General features: G+C 39.0%; 1 long non-coding RNA gene and 1 other non-coding gene across 2 annotated transcripts; both read left to right on the top strand.

Annotated features, from left to right (window-relative positions):
• Positions 1 to 56: 56 nt before the first annotated feature.
• Positions 57 to 2,125, top strand: LOC110474663 (uncharacterized). Its single transcript, XR_002466131.2, has 2 exons — positions 57 to 215; positions 553 to 2,125. It is a non-coding gene; the product is annotated as an uncharacterized LOC110474663 (long non-coding RNA).
• A 3,504-nt stretch (positions 2,126 to 5,629) lies between these two features.
• LOC116183347 (small nucleolar RNA SNORD93) lies at positions 5,630 to 5,717 on the top strand. The gene has a single exon (XR_004147947.1). It is a non-coding gene; the product is annotated as a small nucleolar RNA SNORD93 (small nucleolar RNA).
• Positions 5,718 to 18,514: the final 12,797 nt, after the last annotated feature.

The following is an 18,514-nucleotide window of genomic DNA, read 5'->3' as shown; positions in this document are numbered from 1 at the left end:
TCCCCGCCCCGGCGGTGTCCCTGCCCGCCTCGGCGGTGTCCCTGCCCGCCCCGGCGGTGTCCCTGCCCGCCCCGGCGGTGTCCCTGCCCGCCCCGGCGGTGTCCCTGCCCGCCTCGGCGGTGTCCCTGCCCGCCTCGGCTCCTGCCGCACTCCGGTGCGTGTCCTTCCCGGGGTGTTGCGCACACGCCGCCTCTGCAGGGTGGGAAGTGCCTTCGGTAAGTGAAGGGTGGAGATGGAGTGATAAGGAAAGGTGTTCCTGGAGGAGGCTGGAAATGCGTCTCCATGATGCTGTGTCAAGGAAGGTTTAGGCTTGATATTAAAAGGAAAATAATATTAAAAAGATTCTTCACCCAGGGGGTGGTTGGGCACTGGAACAGGTTTCCCAGGGAGGTGGTCACAGCACCAACCTGACAGAGCTCAAGAAGCGTTTGGACAACGCTGTCAGGCACACGGTGTGTCTCTTGGCATGTCCTGTGCAGGGCCAGGAGATGGACTTCGATGATCCTTGTGGGTCCCTTCCAACTCAAAATATTCCATGGTCTGTGGTACCAGGCTGTGTGATGTATCCAGTCCATGGAAACAAGGAGTGAAAACTTGATTAGAAATATGAGGAGAGACACAATACATAAAAACTGCCAGTACAGCACTTGGAACTTTTTGTCCTTAAAAATCTCAGAGCCCAGATAAGCATTGAGGCATTTTGTTTTTTAACTAATAAGTGTGTGGCCTCTGTCCTTGCAGTGCCCTAACCACCAAGCTACTGTTTGACACAACTTACATGACATCTTGCTCTGTAGTGTCTATGCCTTTGATTCAATAATTTATATCACGTTTTTACCATGTTTTCATTCTTTCTCAGGTAGCCTCCTGCTCTTTGCTGTAATGCCAGATCCAAGCCAGATGCATATCTTCAGGTTCTGCTATTGCTAATGCAGCTGCAGAAGTTAACCTCATCAGGCTGTATCATGTCTGCTACCTATAGCAAAGTTCTGCATGTTATATATTGGTTTGCCTACAGCAGCTACATGAACTTCTGTAGTCATTTTGTCACATTAAGAATAACAGCAAGTCAGTACTTTTTAGAGACAAGAAAAAAATCCAGCGATATAATAAATCTTACATATTCAGATATACCATTTACTCTTCCAGTGTTTGGGTGCCTGTTCTGCCATTTCAAGATGATAAAAATAGGAGCTTTTTGCTCCCTACTTGCTCTCCAGGTGCAGGCAGGTAGCAAACTGCAGGCAACATGAGGGGTCCTGGCAGCCCATGGCTTGCTTTTGCCACGGTCTGTGAATTAGGAAAGTGTGGGAGGATGAAAGAATATTTTGGTGAGATCTTGGCACAAACATGCAGTCATGTTGCAGAATGCACAGCCTTTCCTGCTCTACACCAGTCCCAGTGCCCTGTGCTTCCATACACATTAAATATGGGATACACCACTATTTCTAGTCATAGGACTGACACACATTTAATGATACCTGACAAGTAAAGTAGAGGCTTAGATTTTGCGAGTGTCTCTTTTAAAAACTGAACAGCTTATCCCTATGGAAAAGTTAGGAATAGGAAAATACAGCGCATCTGTATTCATCATGAGCATCAATATGAAGTTCATAGGACTATATGCCTACACCTTTTCCAAAAGTATATGCCTTTGGTGGGGAAATCCTAGGAATTCTAACTGAAAATTGAGAGAAAAAGTCTTTCTATCCATAGGTTTGTGTTGGATTTCAGTTTTTTTGGTATATCACTGTTGTCAAACTTTTCAAATTAGTACACATAAGTAGAATTGTACAAACATTCAAAATTACAAATTTACTATTCTTCTGAACCAGTGTCACGCAAGAGGCACATTCATTAATCAGCAATGGCTTATCATACTCAAACTAGAATTCAGACTATTGAACCTGGTTTTTTGACTTGCAGGAACCTATTTCTCAGCAGTTTGTATTAAATTGGTTTTCCTTTGTAGATGAGGCCAAGTAAGCTCTGTTTTCACACTGTGGTTACTGTTACAGCTTGTTCTTTCTAAACATACAAAACCAACTGTTCATTACAGTGCACAGCTTGTTAATAATCTCTTCCAAAATATTGCAATAAAATATGACCCACTGGTGGAATGAAATTTGAAAGGGATTTTTCTTTCCTGTAAATTTGCTGCAAGTAGGATTGAGAAGATCAAGTGTACAGATGACCTGATATGAAGGGTTGAACAGTTGCTCTGTCTCCTTTGAGATTTGGTTTAACAGTGTCACGTGTGACACAATGCATATAATGTTATTGTGGGTGTTCTTGAGAAAGGATAGTCACCAAAGTGCCACATGTACCAGATCTTCTCTTCTTGCCTTCACACATTGAGTCGAGGAGTAATTTTCAGAGTACAAAAACATGTCAGCCTTCATTTCTAGTGCCTGCCAATTTGAATGTTTGACTAAAAGCACTAACTACAGAAGACAGGAAATCAATAGCAAGAAAACTAGTATTACTTTGCCAGTTTTCTCACAAACAAAATCAGTGCTAGAAGAGCACAATGGTGTGTGTTTGGTACGCAAATAAACCAGTGTTGATTCTGTGTAGTTACTGGTCTAGATCTACATATTCTTACATACTGAAACTGTGAAAGGATGACTGGAGAAAAGCACTTATTTCATCATAACATACATCCATAGGCTCAAACTGTCCAACATAGCATGTTTCCATTAAAAGATCTCAACTAGCCAACCAACCAACAAACCCGCAAAACCTCCACAACAAAAAAAAACCCACAAACAAGTAAATGGTTGTGCTGACTGCAAAAGTTTTCCATGCCTTTTTTTGCCTCCTGTGTCACCTAGGATGTTAGAGGATCTAAGAGCTCAGCAGTCCCTTGGTGATCTACTGACTTAGACAAAGGGGGAGAGGGAGAGCAGCAGTCATTCTCCCTGCAAGTTAATGGGACAGCATTAGTCACATAAATAATGGCAGTTAGCCTCTAAAAGCAAATGTGCCTGTGATGGGGCATGAAACAATGAGCTTCTTTTGAAGGGAGAAAACATAATACCCAAAGAAATGGGTAGTATAAGATGGAGGTGACTCTGCCTGACAAGACAGAAGTAGGATTTTATAAGTGTGCTGTTGGTATTCATGTTTGTAAGTTATTGTGGTAACACTCCTATGATGGATTTTGATTTTACTTGATTTTTTTCTTGTAGCTGATAATGAAGACAAAACAGTTTGGAATGGTGTATCCATTAACTAAGGAGAACAAGAGCCCCAATTGCTGGATTGACAAAAGAAAATTAGTGATACCATAGATGTTGAAAGTCTTTTGTTGCAAAAAAAACCTCTTTGAATTTCTTTTGCCTTGTACCTTCATGTGATCAGCAATAACAATCAAATCAGAAACAAAATTGCAAAGGTTTCAACTGGGACAACAAGCATGAATCCCTAATTTTTTGTTAACTCGATTAGCAGTGATTCTGCAAGTATTTTCACAGCAAATAAATGCCACTAAGTATTCCTGGTAAAATAGCCAAATATTTCCATTTTTATTGATAAATGAGGGAATTGAGATTCTTATAGACATGACTGAATCACTGAAGTGTCAGATTCAGGAAATAATGTCATGTGGTCAGATAGCATTGTCTTTTTGAGTGCAAAGGGTACCACCTTTCAGGTTAAAGAATTCCAGACTTCTAAAGCTTTATCTCAGCAAACCATAAAGTAAAGCCATGCAACAGTACATGCAACTCAGAGGCTGATGAAGGAGACAAAGTGCAGTGACACATTGAAGTCTGTGAAAAATCACTGTAAATTTCATAGAAAATTTCCTGCAGGCCTCCATTATGCACTTAGCAATCTCACTTTTGAGATTTCCCCAATTTACTGACAAAAAGCTGCATTAAATTCATTTACTTGGGAACAGAGATTGAGTTTGACTCTATTTAGGAGGAGCTTAGATTTCAAAGATGCTATGGTGGATGTTCCATACTTTAGGATTATACCATAAATCAGTATAAATAGCACAAGAATATAAGGAAGAGCTCTTCAACAGATTTCCAATGCAGGCTGAATCTTTATGGTGTCAGTAAAAACAGTAGTATATTATGACTAGACATTCTATTCCACTTCATTATTATGACTAAACTTCCTATTTTTATTGTGCCCTAATAATGATGTTCCTTCTATTCCATTTTAGTATTCCTGTTCATTTGGTCTAATAAATCCTTGTTTCTCTGCAGTACCTACCACTGATCTGGGAAATGTTCCTTTTTATTTCACAAGGACAAGAAAAGACAGAGACTAAGAGAAATGGAAAGTACTGTGGTGAAAGGAGCAAAGACATAGTCTGTCCAATTAGGTCATGTGTGAAACATCCAGAATTCTAAATTGTCTCCTTAATGTTATTGAGACCTAGATTAGTTTGGGGTGAGTATATTTGAGCTCTTGCATTTGGCATAATTTCCAAACATGCTTGGAATGTAGAGCTGCAATGCATATAAAAAAATTCTGTCCAAATTAGACTCTTCATATGACTTTCAGTATGATACTTGTTGGATATACTCTGGTCACTATCTGATACGGCATATTTCTAAGAAAAGTGATATTGCCAGTCACTGTGCAGGTTTCAGCTGTGGTAGAGTTAATTTTCTTCATGGTGACTGGTATGGAGCTGTATTTTCTACTTGTGCTGAACACAGGATTGATAATATAGACATGTTTTTGTTATTGCTGAGCAGAGCTTATACAGAACCAAGGCCTTTTTTGCCTTTTGTACTGTAATGCTGGTGAGGGGACTGGGGGTGCATTAGAGGCTGGGAGAAGACACAGCCAGGACAGGTGACCCCAGCTGACAAAAGGGATATTCCAGACTGTGGGACATCACATCATGCTCTGTATATAAAGTGGAGAGGAAGGAGGAAGGGGAGACATTTGGGGTGGTGGTGTTTGTGTTCCCAAGTAATTGTTAGATGTGATGGGGCCCGGCTGTCCCAGGGATGGCTGAACACCTGCCTGCCCATGGGCAGCAATGAACTAATTCCTTGTTTTGCTTTGCTTGTGTGCACAGCTTTTGCTTTCCCTGTTAAATGTCTTTATCTCAACCCATGACTTTTCTGGCTTTCACCTTTCTGATTTTCTCCCTGATCCCAGTGTTTGTGATGCACAGTGAGCGGGTGGCTGTGTGGGGCTTGGCTGCTGCCTGAAAATTATTGAAAATCAGTAGAATGATCAGAGTGGCAGAAACAAACAGCAAAGTGTAGTAATTTTGTATATTTACTACAGTAACTATACAATTTATTTATTTAAAAATAAACCAAAACTGAGTGGTGACATGGAATTATAATCGCATTATTTTTAATTACAGCTTCTGAGGCTAGGGAAGGAGAAATGGCAGTCTGAGGTGAGCATTGAAAGAACCTCATCAAATGCTTTTAGTGAGCTCTGAGAAGAACTTTGATGTGCTTAAAAATTTAATATTACCTGCTTCTAACAACTGTAATGTTCTTTGAAGCATGACTTTCCCATTCTGCCCATCTTTGCTGAATAATGAAAATTAAATGTTACACTTAGAGATGCTACTTTTTACCATAGATAGTTTTTCTAAAAATGCAACAGTTCTTCAATGCATTTTTTTTATGATTGCAGTACTTGGCCAAGGATGAAAACAATAATCTGATTCCTTACATACTTTCAGTGATACGCAAAAATCTGATGGATAAAAGGATTTTCTGAGGCCAAAATTAATACCCATATTTACTCATTCATTATTTTAAAATTAAGCTCTTTTTTTAGCAGCTGAGCAGCAAAGGTTTTGGTAATTCATGCAAGATTTTCCTCTAAAGGTATTTTATTAATGTAAACCTTTTTTTTGTCAACAGATCTCAAACAGATTTTCGCTGATGAAGAATATGTTGTTTTAGCAGCACATATATATAAATATTTTAATGGACTTTAAAGATGCTTATTTTGGGCAAATTTTTACTATTATTTAAACAAGGTGAAGAAAACAATGTATTCTGATTCCAAAGTCTTTTCTTGTATATTTGCCTTTATACCAATTTCAGCCTTAATAAATTGTATTGTGGTGAAACAACCATGAAACTGATAAAGTAAGTCTTTGCAAAGAAAAATGATACAGGACATAGAATTGCAACAGAAAAAATTCAAAAGATATTTTTGATACAGGGTCTCTGATACACAACATAGAATCACAGCATTTGAAAAATAATTCTAACTATAAGTCATATTCTGTTTTCTCTCTTCAATGCATGTTGTAATAGTCTTTCTTAGCATACAACTACAAAAAATGATGCTGAAACAACTTTTTCTGACAGTGAAATATTTGAAAATGTAACTGATTGATGCACAGAACTCGCTTCACTGGTTTAGAGCTTCACTGAATAAAGCTTTCATATGCACTCTCAGATTTTGCAAGATAAAGGTATACAACAAGTTACTAATTAACTCTGGTTATAAACTAAGAGAAAACATGTAGTAAAGCAAAAAGAACTCTTGAGTAGATCTGAAACAGGTTGGTTTGAGTTTGTTCTGTGTTTTGTCTTAAGTCCCAGTAAAACAAATGATAGGTAATTTCAGTTACTGTATATATCCTTAAGTATAATTTTTTGTTGTAACTTCCAAAACAAGAAGGGTGTTTGTTGAAACTAATATTTTTTTAAGTGTAAATTAAAATTTAATTCAGTATAGCTTTAATTTCAATAGAATTTAAAGCATAGCACAATCTAGGTTTTAGTGTTGCCATTATAATAATGTTTAACAACTTGTAATGCAAATTACAGAGTCTAGATCATAAAAGGAAAGGTAAAAATATGTGTATTTTCAGATCTTGAATAAGACTGCCCAGTCAACAAAGGAAATGTGTCATGTGCATGTACAAACTGAATAAATTGGTAGTAAATCTAAATTTACTAATTATTTAAACTGAACATTGGTATTAATTTATCTTCATTGTTCACTTTGAGTGAAATTACTTCAGAAACTTAAGGACAAACCTATTGTGATATTCTTAATTCAGCAGGGCTTAACCATGACCAGCAAGGTGAGGAGCAGTTCACACATCCCTTGGCACAGACCACTCCTCAAAGAGCTGCCTTTAGAATTTAGAAATTCAACCAGTATGGACAAAAGTGTCAGTGTTTATGTCTGTCTTTAGTTTTTGTATTTCAGTGGTTCAGATTTCACTGCAAATTCTTTGAGCTCTTCAGCACATGGAAGGTTAGAATCAATAATTTAGTATCATAATGAAGAGTAATTAAGGCCTTTCCTAGATACCAGAAGGTGATCAAGGAAAGCTCACTTCTTTCTTTCCAAGTCTCATCTGCTGCTATCAAGAGTAAATGAAGCGCAACTCATGGTTAATGAAGTTTTTACTATTCTACTAAAATTAAATTTAGTCTCTTAAAATGCCTGCCTTTTGCCTTTCCTACATAATTTCTGTCCCTACTTTGTCTATTTTAGTGGAGTCATATGCCATATTTAGCCCAGACAAGCGTTTTTAGATTTTACTAATTTCAAAACATTGTCAAGTAGATACACTAGTGTGTCTTCTCTATATATTGTCAGCCTGATTCATGTGCCTGGAAGTTCATCTAAGACTCTTTCCACTGTTGCACAGAAAACAAATGATCTTTCAGGGAAATACATGTCAGTGTTTCAATCACTGCTGCTGCTTTTCAGTTAGGATTATTAAAAATCTCAAACTTTATTCTCCTAGAAGTGCAGAACAACTGCACTTTAATCATTTTAGATGTTGGAGTCCAGTTTAAGAGGATGATTTGTAGCGGTAAGGCACTACAGTGATTAATGAGATTTCAGTAGCTTTTAGATAGCTTCTGACCTAGAGAAAAAAAATCAACAAACAAACAAAAAAAACCCCACCCCAAACCCATAAGGCAGATTAGTTGTGTGCCTTTCGCTGCTTCTTGTAAAGGGTTAATGGACCCCTAAATGTTTCATTTTTGAATGAGAACCATTTCAGCAAGAATTTTAGCAGATGCAGAGGACATTGAAGGAACTTGTGAAAATTCCTTGTGTTCTGCTTTATAAAGTCTGTTGTGAATCTGACCCTGAGTTACAAGCATTTAAATGGTCCAAATAAAATGCCATTTCTGTAATACTTTTATATTTTCCCTTTTTTCCAAGTATATATTAAGTACACATCTGAAGAAACAATATTGTACTCCTTTATTTTAGATGTAGGTAGCAGTCACAAGAGATTAAATGCTGTTACGTGTAACGAAGCATGAAGATGACAAGATATATAAACCAGAGGCTTTTCAGCTCAATCACATCATCCAGCACGTAGTTATATAGATTTTGTATTTCAGACACCAATGTCACCTCGAGGTTGAAATCACTCTAGATGAATCTCTGTAAGTATAAATAAGATAGTTGCCCACACCCCAGTTACCGTCCGAATTTAAAAATAGAAAGGAAAACAAGTCGTCCTGAGTTTAGAGATGAGTTATTTGTGTGTGGTGTTTGTGATGGAAAATTCTTTCTAAAATAAACACAGTAATAAATTGTCTTCTTTTTTCCTCTCATATTTTAAGGAGACAGCCTGCTTCAAGTGACAGAGTACTAGACTAGACTGATCCTGGTCTCTTTTAGTATTTGACTAATACATACAGCACTATCTCTTAAAGGCATTAATTGTATCAAGCAAAATATTTTTCTGTAGTTTTTCTATTAAATTTCTTTAAAGCCACATGCAGAATGTTACTTTCCATGTTGTATTTTAGTTCCACTGACTCTAATACATATGATACGCTGATGGGCTTTTGAAATCCTGAAAAAGAGGAATGTGACAGGGAGCTTACCTGGGACTTCAAAATATAATACAAATCATTTAACTACTATTACAAAATTTTTATAAATGCTGAATAAACGTGTCAATTAATAAATGTATCAGCCTCCATTAATTTAGTTCCTTCACTTCATTACAGAAACACAATATTAATCAAAAATTTATTAGTAGTGTTCTGCTAAAGCCAGCGGAGGGCAGACTTGAATTGGAAACTTTTTGCCACTGCAGTTATTTGAAGTTAAAATACCAGCTATATCGTGTCTTGAGCTCAAAGTCTCATCACTTCTCTACTATTCTAATTACACTTGTGCTGGATAAAAGCCTCTTTGCAGTTGCTGTTTGACAAAATGAGTGTTTTGCAAATGTTTAAATAAAGATGCTAATATGAAAGTGAATAAATCAGTGTATTAGCAGCTGTGTGTTACTCATCAGGGATAATCCACACTGCTTAATCTTTAACCATGTATATATTGAAATGTTTGTTAAAAGCTAGTGAATATAATTATCCCCATTTTACAGATGAAGAAACTGAGGAATAGAGTGGTAACCCTACACATTACCCATCTGGGTGACCTACAGAAACAAGAACAAAATCCAGATTGTTGAGATCTAATCCAGAACTTTGCAACATAAACTATGTTAACTCTTGCAAACATTATGGAAATTATTGCTAGCACCTTAAATTGTGGAGACTGAGGAGCTTACAGTGATGAAATAGCAGGCAACCTGACAGGTTGTAGATCTTAAGAAGAATATTCTTCTCAAGAAGATGGGTGGCAGTCAGATCAAATGCCTAAAGATCCACTTTAAAAGAGTATTTTGTTATTAAAACAAGTACTTCACATTTTTAGGCCCATTTGTTATTCATTAAGTTAGTCTTTCCAAAAACCTTTGTGATAGCCTGTGACTGCTGCTTGTTATGTGTAATGTGTCATGGTTTCCCACATTTTTAAGTTCTGTGTGAAAGTTTGTAAGAATAAAATAAATAAATAATAGAATAAATAAAAGAGGCCACTTTAAGCTTCTTGGTCATTTCTCCTTGTACCTCATGTAATTGTACACCTCACAAAGAGCTGTCACCACCAAATTGTCATCACTTTCCATAATTCACAGAGGCCTGAATATGCAATTATCTTAAAAGGGAAAAGATTCATTTACTCTTCTGCAGAACATAAAATCTCCTTGAAATAACCACTAATTGAAGGCATTTGTATACAGGCTCATTTTATAGTAAACCACTGGATGCCTCGTCTCAAGAAGCAGCAAGAAAGATAACAATTCAATTAATGAAAACTGCTGCTTTGAGAAATGTGGTTTCCAGTGTCAAAGTTATTTTATTCATCCCTAATTATACATTGCTGAAAACTATTAACCATTATTAGGGGCAGATAAGTCTGAGGTTTGTGGATATGGCTGGTTCTTCCTGCTGTAAGCTTCACAGGTTTACACCTCTAACTCCATAATTATCTTTTCTTTCACTAATCCTAGTTGGTGTATATTCTGTTTGTACCCAACTTTCTCTTTTATTTGTAAAATATGTGTGAAATATTCAAAACCTTAGTGATTTAAGAGCAGTTAAGATATTTCTTCCTCAGAAACACATCATTGTTACATACAGTTGTGTTTGTTGTGCTGAGCAGGCCCAACTGAGTTACAGATAAGGCAAAATAACTGTATTAGAGCAGGTTGGCCAAAAGCTTGTCCCTGTATTTCTTTATATGGAAAATAAAGGATAGATGTATGTGCTGTCTGAATAGAGAACATGATGATGTTGTGTGCCTGTGCCAAAATAAATCCAATAGTATTTTACTGGAAAAGTAAACTCAGTTTTGGATTAAAAAAAATTGGAATATGCCATGTATAAAATACATACTTGATCAAGATCAGTTCCTCTGGTAATGTTCTTTCAGAGGTGAGAGTTTTAATGACAGGGAAAAGATACTTCTACATCTATGGAATTTAAAGCCTGCTGCTGTCAAGTGGCCAGGACCCTTAAATGTGTGTTGAAGTGTCCTACTCTTAGTACATCAAAAATGTTTATACTTGCTGTCCCAAGTAGTAGAAAGAACACCAGCAAGTGCTTCCATGTTTAGAATTCTGTGGAGTCTGCTACCTGTGAGCAGACTCCACTTAAATAAAGTCTCTGGACTTACTGATTGCTAAACTCATTCTTGACATACTTCACCCTCCAACAGCCTGCTGCAACTTCTGTTACACCTTCTGGGATTCTATCTATAGCAGTTGCTTTCTCTCCCCGGTTGGCTCCAAGCCAGAAATATATCCATTTGCACAAATGCTTCTTAACCTTGTTCACATTGGAGCTGGGGGGGTAGGGAGGGAGTTATATTTTTTTTCTTTCTGCTTGTCTGGTTGGTGGATACTTTTATAGGAAATTCCGTACTCGCCATATTCGCTGTGTAATGGACAAGTGGTTACAATGCCTTTTCCAAAGTACTCTTTGTTTAAATGCACTGAATAAAACTATTTCTACATGGTCATTTCATGGGCATCTTACTGTAACATGGGAGCCCTAAGCAAACACATTTTATCAATTTTCTGATAGGGTTGTATTCTTCCTTCTCACTAGGGCATTCTCAGCTAGAGAAAAAGCCTTCTCAGACAGAGAAAAAGCCTTCAAGACTTGCAGAGTAGCAAGCGCTTCTGGAGGCTGAAAAAAACACTAAGGCACAAACATTTCTCACCAGCTACCTGGCAAGTTCCAGTCATGAAGAAGTCCCTGTCATTAATAAATTGGTTTATAACTGACAGGGAAGATTGTGCTTACCACAGGAATGCTACTGGTACCCAAACTAGCTTGTCTTCATTCTGAAAAACCTGCAGCTCACACACATACGTGTACAGCATCCAGCTCTGGGGTCCTCAGTGCAGGAAGGACATGGATCTGTTGGAGCGAGTCCAGAGGAGGCCACCAAGATAATTAGAGGGATAGAACACATCTCCTACAAGGAAAGATCGAGAGAATTGGGGTTGTTCAGCCTAGAGAAAAGAAGGCTTCAAGGCAACCTAATTGTGCCCTTTCAGCAACTGAAGGGAGCCTACAGGAAGATGGAGAGGGACTAATTACAAGAGCATGTAGTGACATGACAAGGGGTAATGGTTTCAAACTGATGAGTAGGCTTACATTAGACATCAGGAAAAATTCTTTGCTGTGGGGGTGGTGAGGCACTGGAACAGCTTGCCCAGATAAGTTGTGGATGCCTCATCCCTGGAAGTGTGTAAGATCAGGTTGGGGTTCTGAGTAACCTGGTCTAGGAAAGGTGTCTCTGCCCGTGGCAGGGGGGTTGGAACACGATGGTCTTTAAGGTCCCTTCCTACCCAGGCAATTCTATGATTCTATGTACATGTGTATAGACACTTCTGCATATGAATGTAAACAGAACTGCAGGTTTATCAGAATTAATTGAAAATGAGCCAGCTTGGGTATCAATACCAGCACCATTTCTGAGGATTTATGCATAGACTCATATAGCAAACCTCAGCTGCAGCTTTGAAGTCCTCAATGTTTCACCTACCTAGAACTACCTCTGCAAATATTTGATATTAGGAGCCCTTTGATTGGAGCAATTAGGTTGATACATAGGAGTTCTATGGTAAAGGCAGGAACAGATAGTTCTGATTTTTCTGACTCAAATTTCCACAACAAATTTTTTTTTAAATGTTTTCATGCACTTCTGTACAGTTGTGGTGAATGCTGTACCAGAGTCCAATCCAAGCTCTGGAAAAGACAAAAAGGATGTGGTCACAAACATAGTCACAGACCATGGCTCTATGTTTGCATGCTAGATCATGAATAAGGATTCTGCATTAATATTGTACATAGGACAGTGTGTGGCATCTCTTACTGCATTCTTCTGTGGCATTTTAACCACATTTAACTTCCATTTTTATTAGATCTCAACCTTAGGAAAAAAAAATGCAAGTTCTAGCTTGTGCAAAATTTTATTTATTTCCTGCTCTAATAAATCCAGCCTTGCAACTTCCAGTCCTCTCGGGTGTACAAATACCTACCCCTAGAAAACATTCCTCTGCAGTAGAACTCATAGGGTAAACTGCTGGATCAGTAAAGTTCTGTTCTCTCTAAGGTACTGCATCATGCATTTGCAATTTTGTTCTCCCCTTAATGCAGCTGGAGTTTCAGGCTGTCCCATTTAACTGCATCTGTGTCACAAGTCACTGACATCACAAACACATTTTAGCCACAAATTAATCGAGTTACAGAAAGAACAAGCCAGGAGCATGCAAGCTCCTACTGGTCAGTTTTCAGTTGATCAGCTTTTAATAACTACCTGCAAAAGATTAATTAGTGACTTCAGTGTGCTATCCTACATTTCAAAGTGTCTAATTGCTGTCATGTAGCTGCACACCTAACACTGACTGCTAACTCTACTTCATACCCAGCACTGGTCAGCACTAGCAAACCTCAGCTTCAAGGTTTAAGGTAGAGTCAGCATTTTGCCTCCTGTCAGCAATAATCTATAACTTCCATTGCTGGGAACAAGCAGAAAGATATTAAACCAGAAATGGTTTGGTTTTCACCTACTAACAGTAAATTTAGAGCAGTAACTTTATTACATCAGTGGGAGAAGACTGTTCAAATCTTCCAGCATGTCATGGGAAATACAGACTATCAGTTTTCCATTCCTATTTTGGTGGGCATAATTTTGTTATTTTTAAAGCTGTTGATATTGGCCACCTCAGTGTTTTCATTATTTCACACATATTTTGGCATTTCAAGAAGTCTGTGCTTCAGCAGATATAGGGGATATAGTGTGTGGGTCCACAAATTTAGAGTTTCTTTCACCAAGTATGATATATTACATTTACAGGCTTCGTTTACACTTCAACAGAACATTCATCTGCATGCTGTCAAAGACTGGTGGTGGGGGGGCATTAAAATAGATATTTTAGAGAGATTATGAATTCTAATAAAAGGGCATCAGGACTGTCTACAGCAGTTGTAGTGATCTGTAACAGCAAAGCAAAGGATGATATGAGTTAAGAATGAATGAAAATGTGTGAAAGTAACAGCAGGCGCAGCAAAACAGAGGGTTAAAAGGACTGACACTTGTTAACACAGAAAACCCTTCTCAGCAGAAAAGTTAAAGATTTGCTGTGTTTACATCAAGGCCAAAGACCTGCACTTTGAAAACAGCCACAACACAGATGACCTCTCAGCAAATGAGCCAGGATCCTGATCCCAGGAGGATGGTACCAAGGCTGCAGCGTCAGATACGCCTTGCCTTCCCTGTTATCCTGTCTGCAAAACACACATGTTGAAAACAGGGAAAAACAGGCAATGGGCAGCATCCTGGCCTATCATCTGTGGAGAACAAAGGAAACAGGATTTTGAGGTAAAAGATACCAGCTGATGCCTCCTGAGGTAAATGACAGATCTGTCCAGAAACCACTTTGTTGACCCTAGTCAAGGGCTTGTAGTGGGGGCGTAGCAGCCGCATCCCTGTTCCTTTTTGTCAAGCTGAAGGGATCCTGGCCAGGCCACTGGGACTCTATGAGTTGGTAATCAAGAATATAGAAGTGTCAGAGTGTCAGAGAATTAACTCTACAGCAGAATGAGTGTGAGTGCATAAAATTAACTTGCTTAAAGATTTTGTAAATAAATACCTTCCATAAGATCTCACACTGTTTCCTGTGTTCAGCGATTTCCCACTCTTACACAAATGAACAGTCATGCTTGCTGAGGACCATATCATAATTCCCCAACAGACAGAGGGACAGAGATGCTCATTACTTGCTCTAATTCTTGCATTCCTTCCTAGATGTGGCATAGTAACAAACTCTGTGGCAATTTATCTACAAGTACATAGATTATAATTTCCTCCTTGAGCTTTTCCATAAGGTTGGTTTGCCTGACACACATGGATTTTGTACAGCATTTCATGACATGGAATTTAGGCTTCTTTGAGAAGACCCTGGAGTTTTCTACTGGAGTACTCCACTACTGGAGTAAAATAATCATTGAATCATAGTTGAGTAGTTATTGATAAAAACCAAATAACTCCATGGAAAGACACATGAAAAACAAAGGGTTGGAAAGAAAGTGAAGCAGGAAAGCTGAAAAAGTGTGATGTAAGACCTGAAACAATAAAAATGAGTTGGCCTGACACAAGAACAATATGGACTTAGCCAGAGTCACAGTATTACTCAAAGTTGGTAGGACATGTGTATAATGCCTTCCAACACCCCACACTATTCTGGATCTGTAGTGCTAGAAGGGCTCAGCTACAACAAGGCTGGACTGTAGCATGCAGAAAGGGAGATTTGGATTTGTTTTCTTTCACAAGCTTTGATAGGGTTCACATATCAAAAATGAGATTAGGGCAGCAGAGAGTATGGCCCTTTGCACCTCCCAGCAAAAACCTGGAGAAATAAATACCTTTGTCCTTCTCCCTCACCATAGTAACACTAAAATAAGCTACAATATGTATGTCCATTTACCTTGTCAGCCAGATGTCAGTGAGGCTCAAAGTCCTTGTGTTAAGTACTGCAAAAGGCTTTTCCCAGAGGACTAATCAGATGTTACCTGGGAGCTGGCTGTTTTCGATCTTTGACACGTATCATGTTTGTTCTGACACAATTATATATTTATTCTTTCAAATTTCTTTTGCAGAAAGTAGAAAGTCTACTGGTAGCTCAGCAGCCAGTTGGCCCCTGCTGTAACCTTGGTCTTTCTAAATGTATTGAGAATGTTACACCTGCTAATTTAGCAAGGACTGGTGACATGCTCAGTGCTGCATAAAAGAGCTGCTCCCTCACAGCAACTGAAGGGAAAGAGGGCAGGAGCCATAAGGAATTGATGCTACTTAGAGATCAATACCTGGCAATGTTAACCTGGTAAGTGTGAAATCTTTGAGACGCTAAGTTTGTGTCCAAACAGTCAAATGTTTTATCATTATTAACATCACAAACAGGATTTTCTACCCAAGTAAAATGTCTTAAATCCAGCAGTCTCATAATTGTCCTGTCTGGAGTGCCTCTAGATCTATAGAGCTCTAGAGCAGAAATTCTCTCTGTATTTTTTCTCTTACAATCAATACTAGAAGGCTTGCCAAGCTTCTGCCTTCATATATATTTGGCACTCAAATCAAAAAATGAGGTCTGAGGAGGGGGAAAGATTAGTTGTTAAGAACTGTGTCTGCCACACAATAAACTATGTATTTGAGGGGTGAAAAAAGGGATGTGCAAAAATAGGTTTAAACCAAATTTGTTCCCTCACACAGCTGGACCAGGGTAAGGGTTCTGAGGGATAGTCTCAGTTGACTACCAAGTCCTGCTGGAAGAAGGAGATGTCCTGTCTGGAAGATGTGCAGCCTAGCCTGGTGACAACAAAAGCTGCTCCACTGAGGGTGCTCAGGACTCTCATGCTCATAGCCAACAACATCAACTTCTGACTTGTCATGCAAGACAGGTCACCAGAGCCCAGCACAATGAGTAATCCACTTGCTAGATCATCTTCAAGGATAAAGAGTCTTAATTCGGGCATTACTAAATTACAGAGCTTCAAAATTACACTGCTGAAATTTAATTAAGCTGTGAAAGCAGCCAGGCACTGAGTACTGACAGTAATTCAGCCATGCCACAAGTGCTCAGCCTCACTTCTGCTGCAGCTCCATAGGAGGCAATAACCAGGAGCTCAAAAAAAGAGGCACATGAGCCACTGCCAAAATGTAATGAGCTCTCATTCAGCTGTGTAACAGCTGTTTTGAAGCCATCACATAAGCATTTTCATTAAAATATAAAGAAGATAATTGGAAAACCCTGAAAAAAAAAAAAAAAGCCTCATGAACCTGCCTGCAAAGAAGCACAATGTAAGTAGGCCAGCCCAGGCATCACTTGCAAATGAAGCTCAGACTATCAAATCTCCAAGAAGATGAGGCACATGCTGAGGAAAAGGTTTGGTGTGTTACCCTGGCTACAGAGGCAAAGGGTGCTCTATCATCTGCTGATAGGTACCTGGTAAATACTGCTTTGGTTAACTAACTGCAAGAGAGAAATCTCAGGGGAGCTGAATAAAAGGCTGGCACCTCTGACAGTTCTCTTGTGAAATTTATGTGACAGTAATACAGTAACAGTCATGGCCAGATCTTTGACCATGAGGGCAGAATTCAGCTGCACTCAGAGTTTTTGGAAGCCATCAGGAGTGGACAGGAGATGGAACAGGATCATAGAAGCATAGAACAGTTTGGGTTGGGAGAAACCTTATAGATTTCGTAGTTCCCACCCCTCTGCCATTAGGCAGGGACATCTTCCACTAGACCAGGCTCCTCAAAGTCCCATCCAACCTCACAGAGATAATCTCCTTCTGTGTATTTTATATACAACACATAGACAAACAATGAAAAAGACACATACTAGTGTTTCTGACATGCTTTCCTTGTAAAATTTCCATTTAGGAACAGAGCATTTTAAAATGCTGGCATTTCTGTGTAAGAAAATCCCATGGTCCCTCCCAGCCCTGTATAGATGGTAAGTGTTTCTCTGATTGCATGGTCATGATTAGGTCTAGCAAGTAAAATACAAAGCATTAAAAAAATCACATTGCTAGCAAGTAAAATACAAAGCATTAGAAAAATCACATTGCTGTTCAACAAGTAACTCTGTCTGCCCTGACCAGCCCAGTGAGAAGACACTGAAATTATGGAATACATGCCTTGACCCCTATACTGTAGAATACCTTTAAATAGTGGGATAGGTTCCCTTCCTCCAGAGGCAAGTTTGCACTACTGTCAGAAACTTTGGTTTGTTCTCATTCACCTTAGGGCAGCTGAGTTTCTGTTAACACAGAGAAAAGGTGATAAATCTGACAAACACTGTTAGAAGACCATCTTATCTGAAAACATGCAAACAAATTCCATTTACCTCAGTCTGTAACACTTTGATGTCAGTGTAGGCTGCCAGTGGTATCAGTGCTGTTGGGTCTTTTTTGATTCTTTGATGGAGATATTCTATTTTCTTCCTTCACAGGAATCATAAATGGTAGCTGTTCCTTATGCAGAAGGACTCCTTATTTCTTACACTGCAAAACACCCTTTGAGTAAAAGGGAGAAGGTGGAATGGTATTTTTGTTTCTGCCTGAAAAAGCAGATCCATACCATAACTACACAGACAAACGCAGGAAGTGGAGTGGGATGCATAAACACATTTTCAACTCAAATGCCAACATTTCTGGGCATGCTGCCCCAAACAGTCTGGTGTTCGAGTAGACACCAGCTCTTGGATAGATTTCTGCACTTAGAGAAGTAAAAGTGCCTCTCAGAAATGCCATTCATCTCGGCCCTTGGGAGCAGAGAGACCCAGAATGACACCCACTTGCTCACGTGTTCCTAAGAGGGCCAAGGTGAGAGGGAGCAACCCAAGGCTTGGTCAGATTTGAGAGGGCTCTTATGCCATAGAGGCACACATGACTGGTACGCCTTTCAAGCAGACACCGTATGTATGACTGAAAGATGACCTCCAGAGATGCTCCAAAACCAGCACCACAGCACTAAAGAACTGGGACCAAACAGAGCAAGCCACTACAGAAGCTCAGAGCTTGCATGTTGAAGGCTCTGGTTGGTTCTATGAGGTATCCATGAAGTATGACTGCTGGCCCAGAAGAAATGAATCTGAAAGCCATTGACTTTCAAGTAATAATCTGCAAGCAGGTGATGTTCTTCTAGGAAACTGTGG

This window comes from Lonchura striata, chromosome 1 (genome assembly GCF_046129695.1).
Source record: "Lonchura striata isolate bLonStr1 chromosome 1, bLonStr1.mat, whole genome shotgun sequence".
In the NCBI taxonomy this organism is placed as follows: domain Eukaryota; kingdom Metazoa; phylum Chordata; class Aves; order Passeriformes; family Estrildidae; genus Lonchura; species Lonchura striata.
Note: the sequence above shows the minus strand (reverse complement) of the source record. Positions and strands in the feature narration are given on the sequence as shown.